Raw genomic sequence first — 20,062 nt, forward strand, 5'->3', positions numbered from 1 at the left:
CAAATCTAAGTGATTTATAATTAATGGTGATCTGGGCAAAGGGAAAAGGACATTTCCTTCCACCCTGATATACACATACACACCCCATGGTCTGCAAGAGTTGGGAAGTGAAAAGTTGTACTTTCTTCATGGCTGTTTGAATGCAGAATTTGTCCTTGAAGAATTGTCTATGAAACTTGAAAAATACGTTCAAATCCAAAAGAGGTTATTTTGTTTTAAACTGCTTGGTTATTTAAACTTCTAGTTAGAACTAAGCACTTTTGGGGTATAAGCCAATGTCAGTCTGCCAAACGCAGTTAATATGCACAGAGTTAATTTGTGATTATTTAATTATCTATCTAGCTCAGTCCTAAACCAGCTGCATCAGCAGTTAAACACTTAAAATGGGATGAAATGATAGTAGCATGGCACTGTGGGCTTCTGTCAGTAATTTACATATGCAGCATAGAGGTCCCTGATGTTTTGGGAATTTGCATTATCCTTGCTCTTTTTAAAAATTAAAAAGTTGACGCCTTCAATTTGAACAAGAGGAGAATCATTCGTTAAGGGCAGAGTTGTTTTCAGGAGGTTTGTTTTAAGTAAAAAAAATATTGAATATTAAATATTCTATCACAAAAGATGTCCCATGACTAAACTTTATTCTATGGTTGTTAGTTTAACAACCACTTCTATTTGCAAAAGAGGGATGGTACTGCATGGTAAACCTTTTCCATGCATGGCTATTTTCCTTCTGTTTTCCTTCCTTTATTTTTCCCACCCACAGGAAATATATAGTAAGAAAAGTAGGGTGAAAATATCCTGCATAGTGTTTTTAAAAAAAGACTATACCAAGATCTGTTTTGTCTGGAAGTACATGCAATTTTGGTATACAATATAGTTTTTCTATTGTAGGCCAACCTGAGCTGCTACAATGGTTCAAAAACTGAAATTTAGAATAATGTTTAGCTTGAAATTAGGCCTGGTTCCTACCAAGCACATTCTGTGGAATTCTATGAAGATGTCTGTGGAGTAGGTATGCTCAAATATGTACTTTGATATTGAGAGTTTGGGAGTTAACTGTACTGATTGACTTGAAGAGATGCAATGTCCAATGAGATTGATAGGCTTTGTTTCTGAATAACTGATCTTAGGAACATAGTCCAAAATCTATAGTCTATAATTTAATTGTAAAGTTTCTTATCTAATTTTGGTAGACTGCTGAATGAATATTTCTATAACATATTAACTTGGTAATAATTTGTAAAATACTAATAATGTATTTAAAAGAAGCATTATAAATTCAGAATAAAATAAGTCAAACAATTAATACCATCTTTGAGAAAGTTGTAAAGGTTCTATCAAGACATATTCTTAGTCAAGTATGGAGTTAAAGCATTAAAAATATTAAAAATATTTACAATTCTTTTGACACTGTTAGTTTAAAGTCAAACTTTTTCAGTTTTGCTGTCTCCATTATTTGAAAAAGTTTTTTCCTCTTTTCCATATGTTAGAATCTCCACTGTATATGGATTATATATAAATTCTAGTGTAGAAATCTGTGTTCTATCACTAAAAATATGAACCCAAAGCTATATCTTTGGTATTTTATGCATAAATTCATATTTTAGGTAGTATATTGCCATTACTTATAAAATAACTCCTTCAGCATGTGTTATTGAAATTTATTTAGTGACGGCACTAGATACACATGAAGCAGAAATAAAATGATTTACTAATTCCTTTAATCCTTTAATCAAGTCAAGTTAAAGTGAAAATTTTGTCCCAGGTCATTAAGACCATTATTTTACTTTATTTAATTTTAATTTATTTGTAGTGAACTCAGTGTAGTTGAAAAAAATGTATGGATGAAAAGTAATTACCAATTGGAAAAAAATATTAGTCATTCTTCAGATGTGACTTTGTCATACTAACCTCAGAAATTACTACATATTATAGTTCTTATAGTTGATCTGATCTTATAGTTCAGATGCTGTAGCTCAGTTCAGTTGATTAATCAGAAGCCATGTTTTACAAATCTTTTGTTTAGTGATTTTTAAAAAAAAAATATTTTTTTTTTAGTTTTCCTTCAAAAAAAACCATAGAAATTGTATACACACTTCAACAAAAACAGGCAAACAGAAAACAAAACAATATTGTTTAGTGGATTTTAACTTCAACAGATTTGAACAAGTAAATGCTTACATCTTACATGATAATTTCTTAAGCTTATTTGTCATTTGACTCCCAACAAATTTGGGTGGTTAGCAAATTTTTAAGAACATTCAAAACAAGAAAACAGCACAAAACAAAAAGTAAAGTAACAAACCCAAATGGGAACTAAGAAAAATAAATGACAGGGGTTACTTTTCTAATATTATAATAAAGCAGCCTCATTAGCCCTTCAATTAACTATTCGAATAGTAAGGAAATAAGTAGGAAATATTAATGCCCTATTGCAAATGTTGAAAACTCTATTTTTTCTACAGGCATACATTTTTATTACTTATTGCCTTGTTTATTCAGATTTGTATGGAATACATGTTGGAGTAGGTTTTATGTTCTTCGACCTACTATTTATATTTTTGTCTATCAATTTTCCTGAATGAAAGTGCAATTAAACTGAATAATACAACTTACTTTTGAGCATATATGTATAGGATTATGTTGTTAAGAGTTATAGGCTGTTTTTAAATGGAATATTGGAATAAACATTATTTAACATTGATATCACTACATTTAGGTAGTTTTATCTTTAGTGATATAATGTAGATAAATTCTATGTTTGTACAATAAACAAACCCATTGCTGAAGTTGAGAGATTTATAACCATGTCATCAGCATTGATCTCCTTTTAAGAGGGACAGCCCTGATTAAATACCCACATTTTTAAGTGTGCAGTGAAAGGCTTCATTGATTATTTGTACCAATAATTGATAAATGTTCTTAGTATAGCAATAATTAGCTTTTAGTGCTAATTATTTATAACTTGACACAATATAAAATTATTGATTTGGAAGGCAAGACCTATTGGTAGTACTCAAATATGAAGTCCCAAATTTCTAAGTGCAAATGAATAATAAATTGTAAATTATCATTGGCATAGTAGACAATAACTTGAGGGTGATTCCTAAAGTCAAGGATAATACCAACTGGTGAGCTGAATCAAGAGCATCGGTTATGCGCAGAATAGGCCCACTGAAATCTGTGAGATTTAATTTAGCAAAAAGCATTTATGTCTCCCTAGATCCACCTCAAAGCAAGTTTAAATCCAATCTATTTTTTTTTTAAACCAAACAAAGATCTTTTGCATTGATGGCAGAATTTACCGGAGATTAATTATATGTACGGCTTTTTTATCTTTAATTACAGACACAGACTTTTTTTGTTTGTCTGAAGTTAAATTCTAAACTATAGTTGTCCAACCTTTTGGGCTGCATTGACCAAAGAATTGTCTTGGGCTGCATGTAGAAGATATAATATAGTTATTTTATATTCGGTGTATTCAGACCCTCTTCATGTCATTTCAAATCTAAAAACATACATTGAGGTTTGACAAGATTAGATTCAATTACTACCCTTGCTTAATCAGAAGCACTTTTGCAGTAATAACCATATGAATGGGGGTTTTTTCTGGATCAATATTTGAACTTTAGTTTCACGCTTCATTCTGAAAGAGAAGTGAGCCTTACTAAATTGCCTTCCTATAGTTCTCTAAAATGTTATATATAGTAACAAACTTCTTTTTTTATACATAAATCTTATGGGTCCAAATTACTAGTCTGTGTGTGGCGGAGGGCTGCAGATTGGAAAATGCCTGCTGTAAGTATTAATTTTAAATTCAAATTCAATTTTCACTTTCAAATTAATTTGACCTTAGGGTCAAAATATATACTAGACAACAGCAGTGTGTGTGTGTGTGTGTGTGTGTGTGTGTAGGTCTTGGCATATTCAGGTCTTTTCCCGTGTAAGATTGATAGAACCTTGGTGACGTTTTGATGAGGTCCTACTCGTCATCTTCAGGCTGGTGTTTTTGGCTTCATACTAGGGCAAAACAAAGCATGGTTGGAACTGCTGTCTCTATTGGTAGGTGGGTGTGGAGTGCTGGTTTAATTGCTGTAAGTGAGTTGGTTGGCTGTGTTGATGCAGTTGAATAGTTGATGCAGTTGATGTTTGCAAATTAGTTGATGTTTGTAGATTAGTGGTTTGCAGACATCCTGAGTAGTTGTTGCAGTAGATGTATGTATATTCTTTTGAGTCACTTGGTATACCCCAATATGGGAGGGAGCAAACTGCTTCCTTTTGCTGCCTTCCATATTTGGGTACAACAGATAACTTCATCTTTCCCCTGGCTCAGCTGATAAAGGAGGAGAACTTGTGGCTTAGAGGGTAAAAGCACTGCCTAACAGGGCAAGTAGGCCAGGTTCAAATCCTAGAATGGTATGGTTAGCTGATGAAAGCTAAATAGCTTGAAATAAATCTATACTGATCTATCTTTACTTCTTTATCAGTTCTTTGTAAGTTTGAAAAATGTTTGTGTATGTATGTATATAGATATATACTGTAATGAATAAATCAGGTAAACATCATGTGCATTCAACAAGCAATAAGAATAAAGAGAACAGCTAAGCCTTAACCATCCAATTGCTTTTCTCTCCTGAAGTTCTTTAGACTATTGTTTATATCACTTTCAATTCTGTACTGGTGTGATTTTTACAACCATAGAGACTTGCAGGATTGCCTTCAGCAGTGATGGTGAACCTATGGTACAGGTGACACAGGTGGCACATGGAGCCATATCTGCTGGCACGTGAGGCGTTGCCCTAGTTCAGCTCCAACGTTCATGTGTGTCCTGGCCAGCTGATTTTTGGCTTGCACAGAGGCTCTGGGAGGGCGTTTTTGGCTTCCAGAGAGCCTCTGATGGGAGGTGGAGGGTGTTTTTACTCTGCTCTGGCTCCAGGGAAGCCTTTGGAGCCTGGGAAGGGTGAAACACGAGCCTATAGGTCCCACCAGAAGTTGGGAAACAGGTCGTGTCTGGCCTCCAGAGGGCCTCTGGGGGGGTGGGGGAAGCTGTTTTTCCCCTCCCCAGGGATTGAATTATAGCTGTGGGCACTCACGTATGTGCAATAGCGCACATGTGCTCTTTCGGCACCTGAGGGGAAAAAGGTTCACCATCACTGTTTTAGACTGTTGTTTATATCACTTTCAATTCTGTACTGGTGTGATTTTTACAACCGTGGAGTTTCACAGGATTGCCTACAGCAATGGAGTTTCAGAGGAATGATTAAGTATTTTCTTTCCTCCTGAAATTTTTTTCTTCAGTGCAAATCACCCCTGACTAAAAATGCTTTGTCAGAGTGAAAAAAAATTAGGTTCGCAAATAGTTGGAGTGTAACATGTAGCCCGCCCTTGAACATCCAAGGCAATAGTTTATCTATTGTGACCTTAATTAATTATGAATATCTTAGTATATGTACAATTGCTTTTAAAAGAATGTACAATTGTCTTTTGGTAAGAGTTCAGGTTGATGAGGTTGCTATAAAAAAAAATATCTAGACGGACAATTTAAAATAAATACTTTAGTAAAATTTATGAATGAAAACGTTACCATGTGATTATTACTTAGATTTATTGGCGCCACACTTGTTCCTTATCCAGTTTGGCTGAGAATAAATGATATTTATAAAACTGCCTAATTTGGCAAGATTTAGTCTGAAATGCTAAAAACCATCAAGCCATTCCTTGACCTAGTTAAGAAGGACTATTGTTGGAAGATGCTCAGGCTAATATTTTGAATTGTTTCCAATAGGATGGAAGGTATTATAATACCTGTATTGCTATCATAAGAAGGTGATGTCTTGAGGCTATAATCAAAAGGAATCTCTCTATCTTACTTAAAGGCCATGACTGGCATATCACTTACCAATAAGCATATAGAATAAAATAGAATAGAATAGAATAGAATAGAATTTTTATTGGCCAAGTGTGATTGGACACACAAGGAATTTGTCTTGGTGCATATGCTCTCAGCGTACATAAAATAAAATATACATTTGTCAAGAATCATGTGGTACAACACTTAATGATTGTCATAGGGGTCAAATAAGCAACGAAGAAGCAATATTAATAAAAATCTTAGGATATAAGCAACAAGTTACAGTCATACAGTCAACATGGGAGGAAATGGGTGATAGGAATGATGAGAAAAACTAGTAAAATAGAAGTGCAGATTTAGTAGAAAGTCTGACAGTGTTGAGGGAATTATTTGTTTAGTAGAGTGATGGCGTTCGGAAAAAAACTGTTCTTGTGTCTAGTTGTCTTGGTGTGCAGTGCTCTGTAGCGACGTTTTGAGGGTAGGAGTTGAAACAATTTGTGTCCAGGATGTGAGGGGTCAGTAAATATTTTTGACTCTTTTTGACTCGTGCAGTATACAGGTCCTCAATGGAAGGCAGGTTGGCAGCAATTGTTTTTTCTGCAGTTCTGATTATCCTCTGAAGTCTGTGTCGATCCTGTTGGGTTGCAGCACCAAACCAGACAGTTATAGAGGTGCAGATTACAGATTAGCATATTACTTCCAATAAATGTAATAATTAGAAGGAGAAGGTCAAGGAGGATGGGGCAAAATTTTAAAGTTTCTTTTTCCTAGGATATTGTAGGATATTTAGGGATTTTCTTTGTTTTATTGGATTACATTAAACCTATTCTAGGGCTTATCTATCATTGTTATGTTTCCCAGTTCCCAGTGTATGCATATGAGCCATGGTGGTGCAGTGGTTAGAATGCTGTACTGCAGGCTACTTCTGCTGTCTGCCAGTTGCCTGCAATTTGGCATTTCAAATCGCACCACCGGCTCAAGGTTGACTCAGCCTTCCATCCTTGCGAGGTGGGTAAAACGAGAAGCAAAATTGTTGGGGGCAATATGCTGACTCTGTAAACCATTTAAACAGGGCTGTAAAGCACTGTAAAGTGGTATATAAGTCTAAGTGCTATTGCTATTGCTATAGCAAGAAATGTGCTACTAGTTTTTAGAACTTATGGCCAAAATTGGCTTTGGGAGATACAAAAAGGAGACTTGGAAACTGCACGTAGTCTGGCATTCAGATTGCCCATTTCGGCAAATCATGAATGAGAAGAAGTCCCATCTAGTCTTGTGTTGGCAACTATAAATTTATCTCCTGACTTGCAAATCTCACAAACACATTAAATAAATATATGATTAAATCTTGAACAAGAAATAGTTAAGACTGGATCAGAATTCCTGGGATCACATATCTACCCAACATGATTATTGGTTACCAGGCTTGGATAAATCATTATTTCTTAGCTATTAATCATTACAATGAATAAAACAAAAATCTTCATCAACAGCAACAATAGCCAAAACCCCTGTAACTTTTGAGCTGTAATAAACGCAGTAATCTGCACAGCTTGCATATCCATCTATTATTCCATTCAAAGACACAGTGATTATAAAATATCCATTTTGTTATTGTTAACCCAGAAATGTATTTTAAATATATTTGAACACGCAGTCAGTAAAAAAAGAAAGAATACACATCAGGATTCCCAAATCCATCAAATAGAAGTAGGAGAAAGAAACGCAGCGATTACACTCTTTAGTAAATCATGGACAATTACTATAAATAGTGCTTGCTTTGTTTGCCTCATCTTTCTACTTTATTGATAGGGCTGATTCAGAGACAGCAGTTGCTTGTCTTAAAACGTGTTACAAGCACGTTTTGAGTTTGGCTGGATAAGCTTTTCAAATGAATATATCACGCCTAAGATGGGCTGCAGCGGTGCCTTTTATTCAGCTTCTCAACTTGGCATTGGACAGCCTCACTTTTCCCAATAGGGATTTTGCCAAAGCAGCCCGAGCTTTTATGACTACAATGGTTGTTGGTATTATTATTGCCGCTGTTACTACTGTTACTCCTGTTGTCTCTTCCCCACCCCACCCCCAGCATGGAGGCAAGTTAGTGCTTCTCTATTGTCTGGAAACTGTACCAATCACAGCAGCGTGGCTGCTTATTAGCTAGAGAGGTTGCATCCATATTAGGCCAGCTCTCCACTCTATCCATTGACTTCTTGTCCCTGAAGAGTGGCAGATTGAATTTACAATGACATCATTGTTAATAAGGTTGTGAACGGTTTGGGTCCCGGCCATGACTGAGATTCACTTTTAAGCCTTTCTGTGTGGAATATACATACCTCCCTATGCTCCAGATACACAGGGTCAGATCCGAAGCCATTTATTATGCTTTTGTGATGATAGTTTTGACAAAGGAAAGCTCTCTCGTTCCTGATGCCTGCCTTCAGGATCTTTCCATATCTCAGAAAGAAGTTTAACCAGATAAATGCCATTATTGTTTTTACTTTGACTCCTGCCAACTATACAAACACAATGAAGAAAAGTGTCCTGGTGTTGCATCATGGTTTATGTGTACTAAGGCCTAGCGTGTATGCCCCCCCCTCCCCAAAATTAAAATTGATAGCACAATCCAGAGTTGATACCTGGATAGAAAAGCAGTAAAAATGAGCAGGGAGAACTTTACTGTCGTGCTTTCAAGTTTTCAAGAAATTTATACCTCCTTCAGTATTTGTTTAAAAACGATTAATTTCATGAAATCTACAAGCATTTACCAAGAAAAACGATTAATTTCATGAAATCTACAAGCATTTACCAAGAAAAATTAAATGTTTGGCATTGCAACTAAATAATTCATTCAGCCTTTTTACTTGAAATGACTAAATATTCCGTTCTGAAATGGCCTCCTTAGTGAAGCCCATTGAAAGAATTCATTTCAATCTTTCCATGCCGTGCACATTTTTATTCACAGGTTTTTAAATACATCATTTAAAGGGATTATTTTTAAGTTTTATTTTTATAAAAACTGGCTGCCCTTTTACCACTTCAATTTGGATACTTTAAATTAATTTCACTTCCGTTGTTCTCTGATGTTATTGTTTATATCCTATGTATTTGTAAATAGTGATTCTAACTTATAATTACTGTATACATTTGTGTTGTAAAAATATTTTTAAAGTTATGGGGGGAAACTTTGTCTTGTCACTGTAAATATATAAGTAAGCTGACATTTCTTTCTCCCTCAGGCTCTCTTTAGCATTAGCCTAAAGGTTTCTCAGCTTCATAGGTATAATTTGATACTACTTAGAATTTATCCTTTTTTTTAAGGAAAGTCCCCCTTCAAAAATTAAATTTCTCAAATGGGAGAGTGAATTTTGTTACTGGAAATTAATAAAGTTACTTGAATTATCCTATATGTGTTATGACACCAAGTTGCATTCAATAAAGCTGATATAGAAATCTTTGGGTATGTGTTTTATTGAAGATGGTATCATGTATAAAAACTAAAAATCACATGGCTGCCCTTTTACTATTTCAACTTGTAGCAATATCTGTAAAATAAATTACACAGAATGAGGAAATTAATGCTACTGGTATTTTTATATACATGAATAAATAAAATATACACACATACATACATATATACATACCATACATACATACAAACATACATATATAGTATATATTGTTCAAAAAATAAAGGGAACAGTCCAATAACACATCCTAGATCTGAATGAAATATTGTCATTGAATACTTTGTTCTGTACAAAGTTGAATGTGCACAACAGCATGTGAAATTGATTGTCAATCAGTGAAATTGATTGTCAATCAGTGTTGCTTCCTAAGTGGACAGTTTGATTACACAGAAGTTTGATTTACTTGGAGTTATTTTGTGTTGTTTAAGTGTTTCCTTTATTTTTTTGAGCAGTGTAGTTTGACTCCCTCTTCTTTGTGGCAACCCGAGATATTGGAACAGAGCTATCATGTTATCTACTCCTTTTTTTTTCATCAAACTTGTTCTTTATCAGTTTTATCCAGTGAAGGGCTACCAAAATTTTTACTAGCATACTGTCGGCATGGTTTATGCAGGATGCCCTGCATTTTATTTCAACATCTTTCAGTGCAAATTGGGTGCTCTGGGGTGGAGCTCCATTCCCCCCCCCCCGTCCCGGCAGTAGTCCACTCTGGTTTTATCCCTCTAGTCCCCTAATCACCTTTGTTGTTCTTTTCTGCACTTTCTAGAATCTCAACATCTTTTTAAAATTGTGGTGACCAAAACTGGATGTAGTATTTCCAAGGCATAATAACGTGGTATTGACACTTTGCGTGATCTTGTCAATGATAACAAAGTTGTTATGAACAGTTATTCTGTTCATAAGACACTAAGCTAGGTTGGCGCAGTGGTTAGAGTGCAGCACTCCAGGCTTCTCCAGATAACTTCTAGCTGTAGTTCAACAGTTCAAATCTCACCACTGGCTCAAGGTTGATTCAGCCAACTGTCCTTCCGAGGTGGGTAAAATGAGGAACCAGATTGTTGGGGGAAATATGCTGATTGTGTAAACCGCTTAGAGAGGGCTGTAAAATCATTATGAAGCAGTATATGCTAAATTGCTATTAGCTTCTCCCCCTGTGCTTATTGTTCAAAGATATTCTTTTTGTTGGCATGTCAAAATAAAATAACCTGCTTGTATTCCTGTACATTCTACAGAATGAGGTTCTGGACTTCTCTTTGTAAAACAAGGTGTCCCAAGGCCCAACTCAGGATTCCCACAAGGATGAACATAGAATAGTATTTCTTTGACACATTACTATATTTTATTTGGCTTAACAGATTCTTAAGACTACCTCTGCAAAAATAAGGGACTGGCTTGTCGTGCTTAGGCCAGACTTTTTGCAATCAGTGGATCAATTTCAGCAATTACGTCCACTTTAATTTACCACTTAATTTACATATATTCCTCAATTTACAACAGTTCATTTAGTGATCGTTAAAAGTTACAATAGCATTGGAAAAAGTGACTTATGACCGTTTTTCACACTTTGTGGCATCCCCATGGTCACATGATGAAAGTTCAGATGCATGGTAACTGGCTCATATTTATGATGGTTGCAGTGTTCCGGAAATTTCCTTTTGTGACTTTCTGACTAGTAAAGTCAATGGAGAAGCCAGCTTTGCTTAACAACAGTGTTACTAACTTAACAATTTCACTGATTAACTTAACAACTGGGGTAGGAAAGGTTGTAAAATGGAGTAAAACTCACTTAACAAATGTCTCACTTAGCAACATAAATTTTGGCCTCAATTGCAGTTGTAAGTCGAGGACTATCGTACCTGTATTGGGCCTCTCCTAAGAATAATAAGATCGGTTTTCAATATTCCAGACGTCCTTAGTTTTTTTTCCCTTTAAAATTGCTTATCATCCAAGATACTTGGATGAAAAACAAAATGTTTTCAATAATTTTTTTTTAAAGAAAACCCAGATGCTTTTTGAAGAGCACCTTTGAGATAACCATGACCTGGGTGATTGAGAATCTCCACAGATGTTGGTGTCCAATCTTCTAGCCCTCATTCTTAAAGATGGATTCTGAAAGCATGAGTAATAATAAAATTGCTGAACTTGCTTTAAAAACACAGATACCTCTTAATATTACAACATTACTCTAACATGTTCCATATACTAAACATTATTTCCAAATCATTTTGCTAGGGTAATTACAATTGTGTTCACTGAATTTTTTTTGCATTAGTCTATACTACATTGCCTATCAGGTTACTTTTCTGCTACAAGTAATTAGTTTTAAACAAGTGGTAAAAATGAGGACCTGTTTTTAAACTATTCAGTATGTTCTCAGGACAAACCTATTTTCCTCACCTATAAATCTGTATTTAATGCAAGTTAATATCTAACAAGAAAAGGTCTATAAGAATGTTCTGAAGCTCTATAAGTGCCTTCCTTTTATCCCTATGGAATTTGATAAGGGTACAATAATTTATTTTTTGAAAATAGGAGACACTCCCCTATATAGAAAGAATTCATAAAATTATTTAACTAGCATACAACAATTAAATCTTGCTTACAAATGTCTGTTTTATTAGATTTCCAGAATTCTTGAACATTCTAACTTTTCTTGACATCTTAGTAGTGGTTAGGACAAATTATTCTTTACGGCCAGCTTTTCCTGGCAAAATATCACAAGGCTTACTTGAGTTGTGGGTAGCTTACTGTGTTATTGCATCAGAAACAGCCTTATACAATATGTTCCATAGAGTTATTTATTTACAGGTTAAATCAATCCCTCTCTGCCCAAATAATTTCATTCAAAAGAAAGAAATTCTGACTATTCATAAGGAAACAGAGATGGTGTTCAGCAGGTTCTGACCACTTCTGGAGATCCGGTAGCGGAAATTTGGAATTTTGGAGAACCGGTAAATACCATCTCTGACTGGCCCCCCTCCCATCTATTATCTGCCTCTGAGTCTCAGATGATTGGGAAGAAATTGGGATTTTGTAGTAACCTTCCCCTGGAGTGGGGTGGGAATGGAGATTTTACAGTATCTTTCCCCTGCCACACCCACCACGTCTACCAAGCCACACCAGTAGTAACAAAAATTTGAATCCCACCACCATAAGGAATATATCAGGAAATAAGTAGTACTGTAGATTATAATTAATTATTAATATTTTATTAACATAGCTATTGATTGCTATGTTATAGACTGAACATTCCATTTAAACTCTCCGTTACAAGAAACCTAGTCTTTAAAAAAGCATAAGCAACTGGGATATCTTATAGCACTGAGAACTCTGGTCATCAAGGAGAGAAACAACTTAGAACTAAAAAGAAATTTCCTGACAGTTAGCACAATTAATCACTGGAACAACTTGTCTCCAGAAGTTGTATAGTGGGGGGGGGGGGGGGAGCATTTAGTCAGACACCAATTGTGCAAGTTCTCCCACTTAAAAAGATGAGAGAGGCCTGTAATTGACATCATAGGTAGACCTCAACTATGAGAGACAAAATGAGAAAACACATCCAGAAGATCACATTGTCTGATTTGGAATGAATTTATTTGTGAATTATTGCAAATAATTATGTTTCAAAGGGACTCATGTTTCTAACCATAAAGCTCAACCTAGAAAATTCTTCAGTGTCCAAACTTGAGTGGATAGCGAAGTACTCCAGAACTGGTTGAGTACCACTCATTTAGATCATTAAAGAATTTGGTGGAAAGGACATCAGAATACTAATGCTTTTAAAAAAAATTCTAAACCAGAGGTCCCCAAACTTGGCAACTTTAAAACTTGTGGATTTCAACTCCCAGAATTCTCCTATAGCTGGAGAATTCTGGATGTTGAAGTCCACAAGTCTTAAAGTTTGAAGACATCTGCTCTAAACTGTCACAATTAGTGATTCTAAGTAGATATTTCACAGGGGGGTGGGATTAAATTACTGTTTGTGGAATACTATGGAAATGAGGATGAATTCCCTAGCATGAGTTCTATGGATGATATTTCAGGTATTATCAGAAGCACCCAAAAATCAGGTTCACACACACTTAACTTGGAACTCACTCGAGCAGTTTGCTCTAGGAGAGAGATTTGGGTCACAGACTTATACATGCACAAGTTTTCTAAATTCATTTTTAGGAAGAAATGTGGTGTAATCTTATTAATGAGGCTAGGACTACTCCTTGGTTTAGATGAACACTCCCATGCTGCTAAGCGTAATAACCAATGAACAGAAAAGATCAAAAAGCCAGCTGATTGGTCAAACTCTATCAAGCATGTTGTCCTCTTCCTTAAAATTGATGCATGTTTTATTTGAATATCAAAAATGAACGAGTAATGTGATTGAGAGAAGCCTTCAAAAAGGATATCTCATAAACTCTTAGAACAAAAACAACACATAAAGGAATAGGTACACAGAATTCTTTTCCCCATATTTAGATTTCTGTTTTGAATTCATTACCAGTGAATCTCCTCAATATCATTGACACCAATATTATTCCATCACAATGGAGTGGAGAATGTTTAGGTCACGGCATGTTACTGAATACTAGCTTAATCCCAATTAGCATGGTCAACTATGAAGAAAGTTTTATATGTTTTTATAGTTTGCCTTATTGATGAAATTAAAAATTTGCTCAATCACATTGGTTGGTCTTAGCTAATAATAGCAATATTAATTTATTATACTTATATGGCTCCCTAGCTTCCAGTGACCTTGTGTAATTTACAAATAGTTAAAAACATTTTAAAACAAGGAATACAACACATAATGAAAAAACAGAAATGGTGGACAAAATAAATCTGGATGGAAAATTGATCTTGAAAAATTAAGTAGTGATTCATCCTAAGAAGAAAAAACAACAACACCCCAGAAGGTAATGACAAACATGTATGCATTGTTGTTGATAAAATTAACAAGAGAGTGGACAAGCACAAAAAAAGCCACCATGAGATAAGTTATAATATTCTCAAGCCTCCAAAAATGAAACTCTTATAATTTGAACTCAAATGCAATGCAAAATTATTTTACAGAATCAACTATTTTAATGGCACTATTCTTATGCAATTTTGTCTGAGGCTGCGTCGCATAATGAAGAGTGTGTCTCAAGACATTTGTTGCAATGAACTGTGTATGCTTGCATTGTTTACTCCCAAGTAAGAATGCATAATATGTAAACATTTATTGCAATGTTTTTCAATCTCAGCAACATTAAGTTGTAAGGAGGGAGGAATTCTGGGAGTTGAAGTCCACACAGCTTAACATTGTTGAGGTTGAGAAACCCTGCGGTATTTACCTTTAAAATTGTACTTGGATAGAATTCCACTTCCCTCAAAAGAATTAATGCCAATGAACCAAGAGAACAAATAATTGATTCAGGTAGAATGAGATCTGTGCCTTCAATCCAGGAGACCTTTCCACTTGTACCCAAGCACAATACTGTACAGACTTGCTTGGCAACAGTTTTTTTTCTGCCACAGACCAGGAATGAAAAAAAAAGATTAAGTCTTCCTTAGCTGCACCAATGCTAAAGCAATGTTTTCCCCCTTAATCTGTCTCTATTCAGTGACAGCCACAAGGTGTTTACAATCTTTTACACATTAACAAAGTATGTACATTATGTTGGAAGGGAATTCAGGTGACCTAAACTGGGGGAGGTCATTATAAAACCTATGACTGGCATGCCAATTCCTTTCCGTTTCCTGGTCAATTGCTAACCCTATCTAGGTTGCTCTGTCTAAAGAGATGGATACAGTATTGCTTTGCCAAAACTGGGCAATTATGAAAAAGTAGAATGTCACGAACATATTCCTTAATCACTAGACCAAAGTGGTCTAAAACATATTCTAGACCACTTTGGTCTAGTGATTAAGGTACCATGGAAGAACATGAGTTCAAACCCTCCCTTAGCCACAAAAGCAAGTTAGGTAATCTGAGACCAGTCTTTCTATCTCAGCTGAACCCACATACAAATTGCCCCAACACCACTACAATACATTAAATGGATTAAGGCACCAGGCTAGAAAACCAGGAGACACTGAATTCTAGTTCCATCTTAGGAATGAGGTTCCACATTAGTTCTAGTTCCACCTTAGCTCACTGAGTGACTTTAGCCAGTCATTCTCTGTCAGTCCAACCTACCTCACAGGACTGTTGTGAAGAACACAGAGGAGGAAAGGATACAGGCCATCCTTGACTTACAAGTATTTGTTTAGTGACCATTTGAAGTTATAAGAGCACTGAAAAAAGTGACAGGTGGCCATTTTTTACACTTACAACTGTTGTAGCATCCTCAATGGTAACATGATTAAAATTCAGGTGCTTGGTAACTGGTACACCGTCATATTTGTAACCTTACCAGCTGGTTTCTGACAAGCAAAGTCAATAGGGGAAACCATATTCACTTAAGAACTGCAATGCTTCTAACAACTGCGGAAGAAAGGGTAAAATGGGGCAAAACTCAATTAACAACTGCTCAATTTTGAGATCAACTGCAGCCATAACTCATGAAGTACTTATATTAGATATGCTGGCTGCCTTGAGTTACTTGACCTTCTGAGATCTGGACCAACCCCATCCTACTGGTCTTCCGGAAAGCTGTAAAGACCTGGCTTTTCCAGCAGGCCTGGGACCCTTAATCTGATGGGGTACCATGGAGATCCAACCATAAATGGCATGTATGGTTTGGTTTTGTTTTTAAACTGTGGGATTTAAATTGTTTTTAAATTGTTTTTTAGAAGTTTCAATACTATTTATATGTTTTAATTTTTCTTGTGAGCCACCTAGAGTCCCTAGCGAGATGGGCGGCATTCAAATCAAATCAAATTGTTTTAAAAAAACAGTAAAGGTGGGTTAAAAATAACTAAACCAGAACTGACAAGCAGCAAAGGAAAGTGCTGCTTATCCCTCTTCTCCTCTCTTGACTTTTTCTTTTTTCTTTATTTAGCTGAGTTTGCAATAAGGAGAGGGGCCTAAGAAAGGGCATTGGAAGGAAGTGCCACCTAGGCAGCCCCTCCAATGCCTCCCACAACAGCCAGGAGTGGCCCACAACGTCCACCAGGGGGTGACAGGCCGAAACGAGGAAGCCCCCAAGGATCTATCAAACATGGGTTGCAGCCCCATTCAGAAGTCTTAGGAAAGGATGCATGAGAGACTGGCCAGGGTGGGTTAACGTCAGGGTTGGGGGCTGGGGAGGATCGGCACTTTCACTCAAGAGTGCAAAAGTTCAAGGTGGATTCTTTTCGCCTCAGGCTGGATTGTTTTCACTGGCAAACCATTTATTCAAGATCAATGGGGGAGGGAGAGCTGACACGCCGAGTGAACGCGCCAGGATCGCTCTGGCCACATGCATTATTCATCTCCCAAACTTGGACAGGGGAGAAACCCGGTCCGTGGCACGCAGCGAGATCCACACACACATACACACACTCGTTCTCCTCGGCTGCCCCCCTTCCTCCCACCCCCTTTTTTTCATTCATTCAGGAAAGGACTCGCACTGCGCATAAAGAGCGTTTCTCCTTTTCTCCTTCCTTCCTGCTCTTGCTGCCGCTGCCGCTACGAAGCTTGGAATCGGGCCTAGACCCGTTGGCAGCGCAGCCCGGGCAGGAGCGCAGCCTGAAAGGAATTCCGCCGGCGGCGGCGATTGGCCCAGCGCTTGGGGCTCCGTGAGAACAAACCTCCTCCGAGTGTGCGTGGGTGTATGTGTGTGTGTGAGGGGGGTTCCTATGCAAATTGCAGCCGTAGCGGAAATCCACGCGCTGGCGGCTGGGGATCGAGCGGGGAAGGGAGGGGGAGAATCTCAATCTTCCGCAAGTTCTGCAAAGTCTAACACGAGTCACCTACCGGAGAGAAGCCGGAGGATCTGAAAATCCAGCTAGTTCCCTTGAGGGGATGGCTCGCCTCCCCAAGACACAGAAACTAGCCGAGAATCCCCACTGCTTCTCCATTGTTGTTGTTATTATTGATAATAATAATAATAATAATAATAATAATAATAATAATAATAATAATGATAATAATGATATTGTAATATTATTATTGTAATAATAATAGTAATAGTAATAGTAATAATAATAATAATAATAATAATAATAATAATAATAATAATAATCACAGTCCTAGATCCTTGGAAAGTGTTTGACTTGTGATCTTGTGATACGAAATCCAGCATATAAATGTCGTTTGCTGTGCATTACTATAATAATAATAATAATAATAATAATAATAATAATATTGCATTGGCATCCTTCAGTCCTGAAAGACTATGCTATGCTATCATGCTCTGGATTCCCCAGATTATTAATAATCTGGAATAATAATAATGACGACGACGATGATGATAATAATAATAATAGGATATGGCTAGCTGATGAGAGCAAAATAGCTTGAAATAGATCTACTGTATAGTATACCATGTACAAGTCTCCCTTCCTTTTCCTTATCAGCAAAAATGTTATACACACACACATATTTTCATGGTAAAGTTTCTGAGTTGGTATATACTGTAATAGGAACTTGACCATAAAAATGTTCAATTAGGTGTGTAGGGTTTTTTAAGTATTTTCTTATTAAGCAAGAGCCATTCCAATAGCAATCCTGTTGTCAACCATCAAGTTGATCCTCTCTCTTTTAAAAGTTATGTCACCCCTCTCCCCCATTCCCACCATCACCACCACTATATTGTACTTCTATATTCTATAAAAGGGACTTTTAGCCTTCCCTTGAAAAAAAATAAAACATTTTTTTCCCCTTGAAAAATAAAAAAAATAGAAAAGCAACACGGTGCAGTACAGTGTCACGAGTTTATAATGGTTATTATATTGCGGACGTTTGCTTTGTGACCTTTTTTCCCGATTGCTACAAAATAACATGTGTACTCTGTGCACTATGCAGAGGAGAGCGGCAGGGTGGGTGGGTTTGTCTATGCACTAGTAGTGTTTCCTTTTTCCCGCCCCCTCCCCAGCGATTTAGGAAAACCGCTGAGCTTGACAGATTTCCTCCCCCCTCCTTCCTTTGCTTCATAGCGCTTGCTCGTTGCCCCCGCCCTTCCCTCCCCCTCCCCGAAAAGTACGTGCTCTGTTAAAAGACGTCTGGGATCCGCAGCCAGGCTAGCACAAAAGGAAGTGTCTAGACTTGGGATATAATTGACAAGCGCGTCCTCTAATCAATGCAGTAAAGCTTTGTGATGGACGCCGGCGCGGTCCAATCAGAGAGCAGCTTGGATGTGGTAATGTTCGAAATATCCCAAGTGGGAAAAAGAGGGGGGAAGGAGAGATGGGGGGGAAAGAGCGGAGTTAGTTATACTGTAACCCTCTTCCCGTATTCTCTGAAGTTTCTTTCCAGTTCGGGAGCGGGAGGGTTAGTTAGAAATGGTCGAATCGGTACCTCCAAGTGCTTGGATATTAACAATAAAAAGAGGATGGTTTATTGAAAACACTATAGAAAATACTGAGTACATTATATGCTCTGGTGTACTTGAATGCCTGAAAGTTATTCTGCTCGCCTTGTCCCTTATAGTAGCTGTCATTGGAGTATAATTCTGTAGAGGGGAAGGTGATGGATATGACTAAGCCCCCACCCTTTGTGCATCATTATGCTTAAAAGCTTGTACAGGTAATCCTCAACGTGAGACCACAATTGAAACCAAAATTTCCGTTGTTAAGTGAGACATTTGTTAAGTGAGCTTTGTCCCATTGGGTGGTATAGATGTCGAATTAAACAAACAAACAATGAATAAATAAATAAATAAATAAATAAATAAATAAATAAATAAATAAATACATATACAACTTATCTGGGCACATTTGTTAAGTGAATCACTGCCGTTGTTAAATTTGTAACAGGGTTGTTAACTGAATCTGGGTTCCCTCCCCCATTGACTTTGCTTTTGTGGTCACAAAAGTGATCACATTATACAGCAATGGGCATAAATATGAACCAGTTGCCAAGCTCCCAAATTTTGATCATGTGACCATAAAGATTCTGCAATGATTTTAAGTGTGCAAATAGTGGCAAGTCACTTTTTCAGTACTTCTATAGTACAACTATATTCTGAGTACTCAGATCTATTGTATTACACACTGATTTCTGGGAGGAGGTACGATCAGGAATGAATCAGAATCTTTGTGCGCTAACATGGGCTATAAACTTTTCCCCTCTACCCAATTTAATGGTTATTATCCTATATACTGTACATGTATTGGGGAGGCGTTTTTCCCATTTTTAATTGAGGCAATAATGCACTGTCCAGCTCAACACAGATACTTAATTCGTTCATCTCCAATGCTACATACATAATTGCATCTAGTTTAAATCATGAGGCAGAAAAAGTAGGTAGAAAAAGTAGAAAAAGAGGTAGGTCATAAAAAAGTGGAAATGGTAAGTCTTGTACTGCAAAAAAAGACTGGATGTAAAGATGGATATGCAAGTGAACATGAATAGTACAATATGACCCTTCCTGTGCAATGCTGGAGGACCCAACTAGTTGGAAATCTGGCCCTATAGTTCCAGAATCCTACTGCCCAGGGCAAACCAAATTGAAGACTACTATTGGACTTGGAGATAAGATGTAGACCTCTTGTGGTAAATCAGGGGTCCCCAAACTTGGCAACTTTAAGACTTGTGGGATTCAACTCCCAGAATTCTGGGAGTTGAAGCCCACAAGTCTTAAAGTTGCCAAGTTTAAAGACATCTGTTATAAATTTTAAA

Source organism: Erythrolamprus reginae, chromosome 3 (genome assembly GCF_031021105.1).
Source record: "Erythrolamprus reginae isolate rEryReg1 chromosome 3, rEryReg1.hap1, whole genome shotgun sequence".
In the NCBI taxonomy this organism is placed as follows: domain Eukaryota; kingdom Metazoa; phylum Chordata; class Lepidosauria; order Squamata; family Dipsadidae; genus Erythrolamprus; species Erythrolamprus reginae.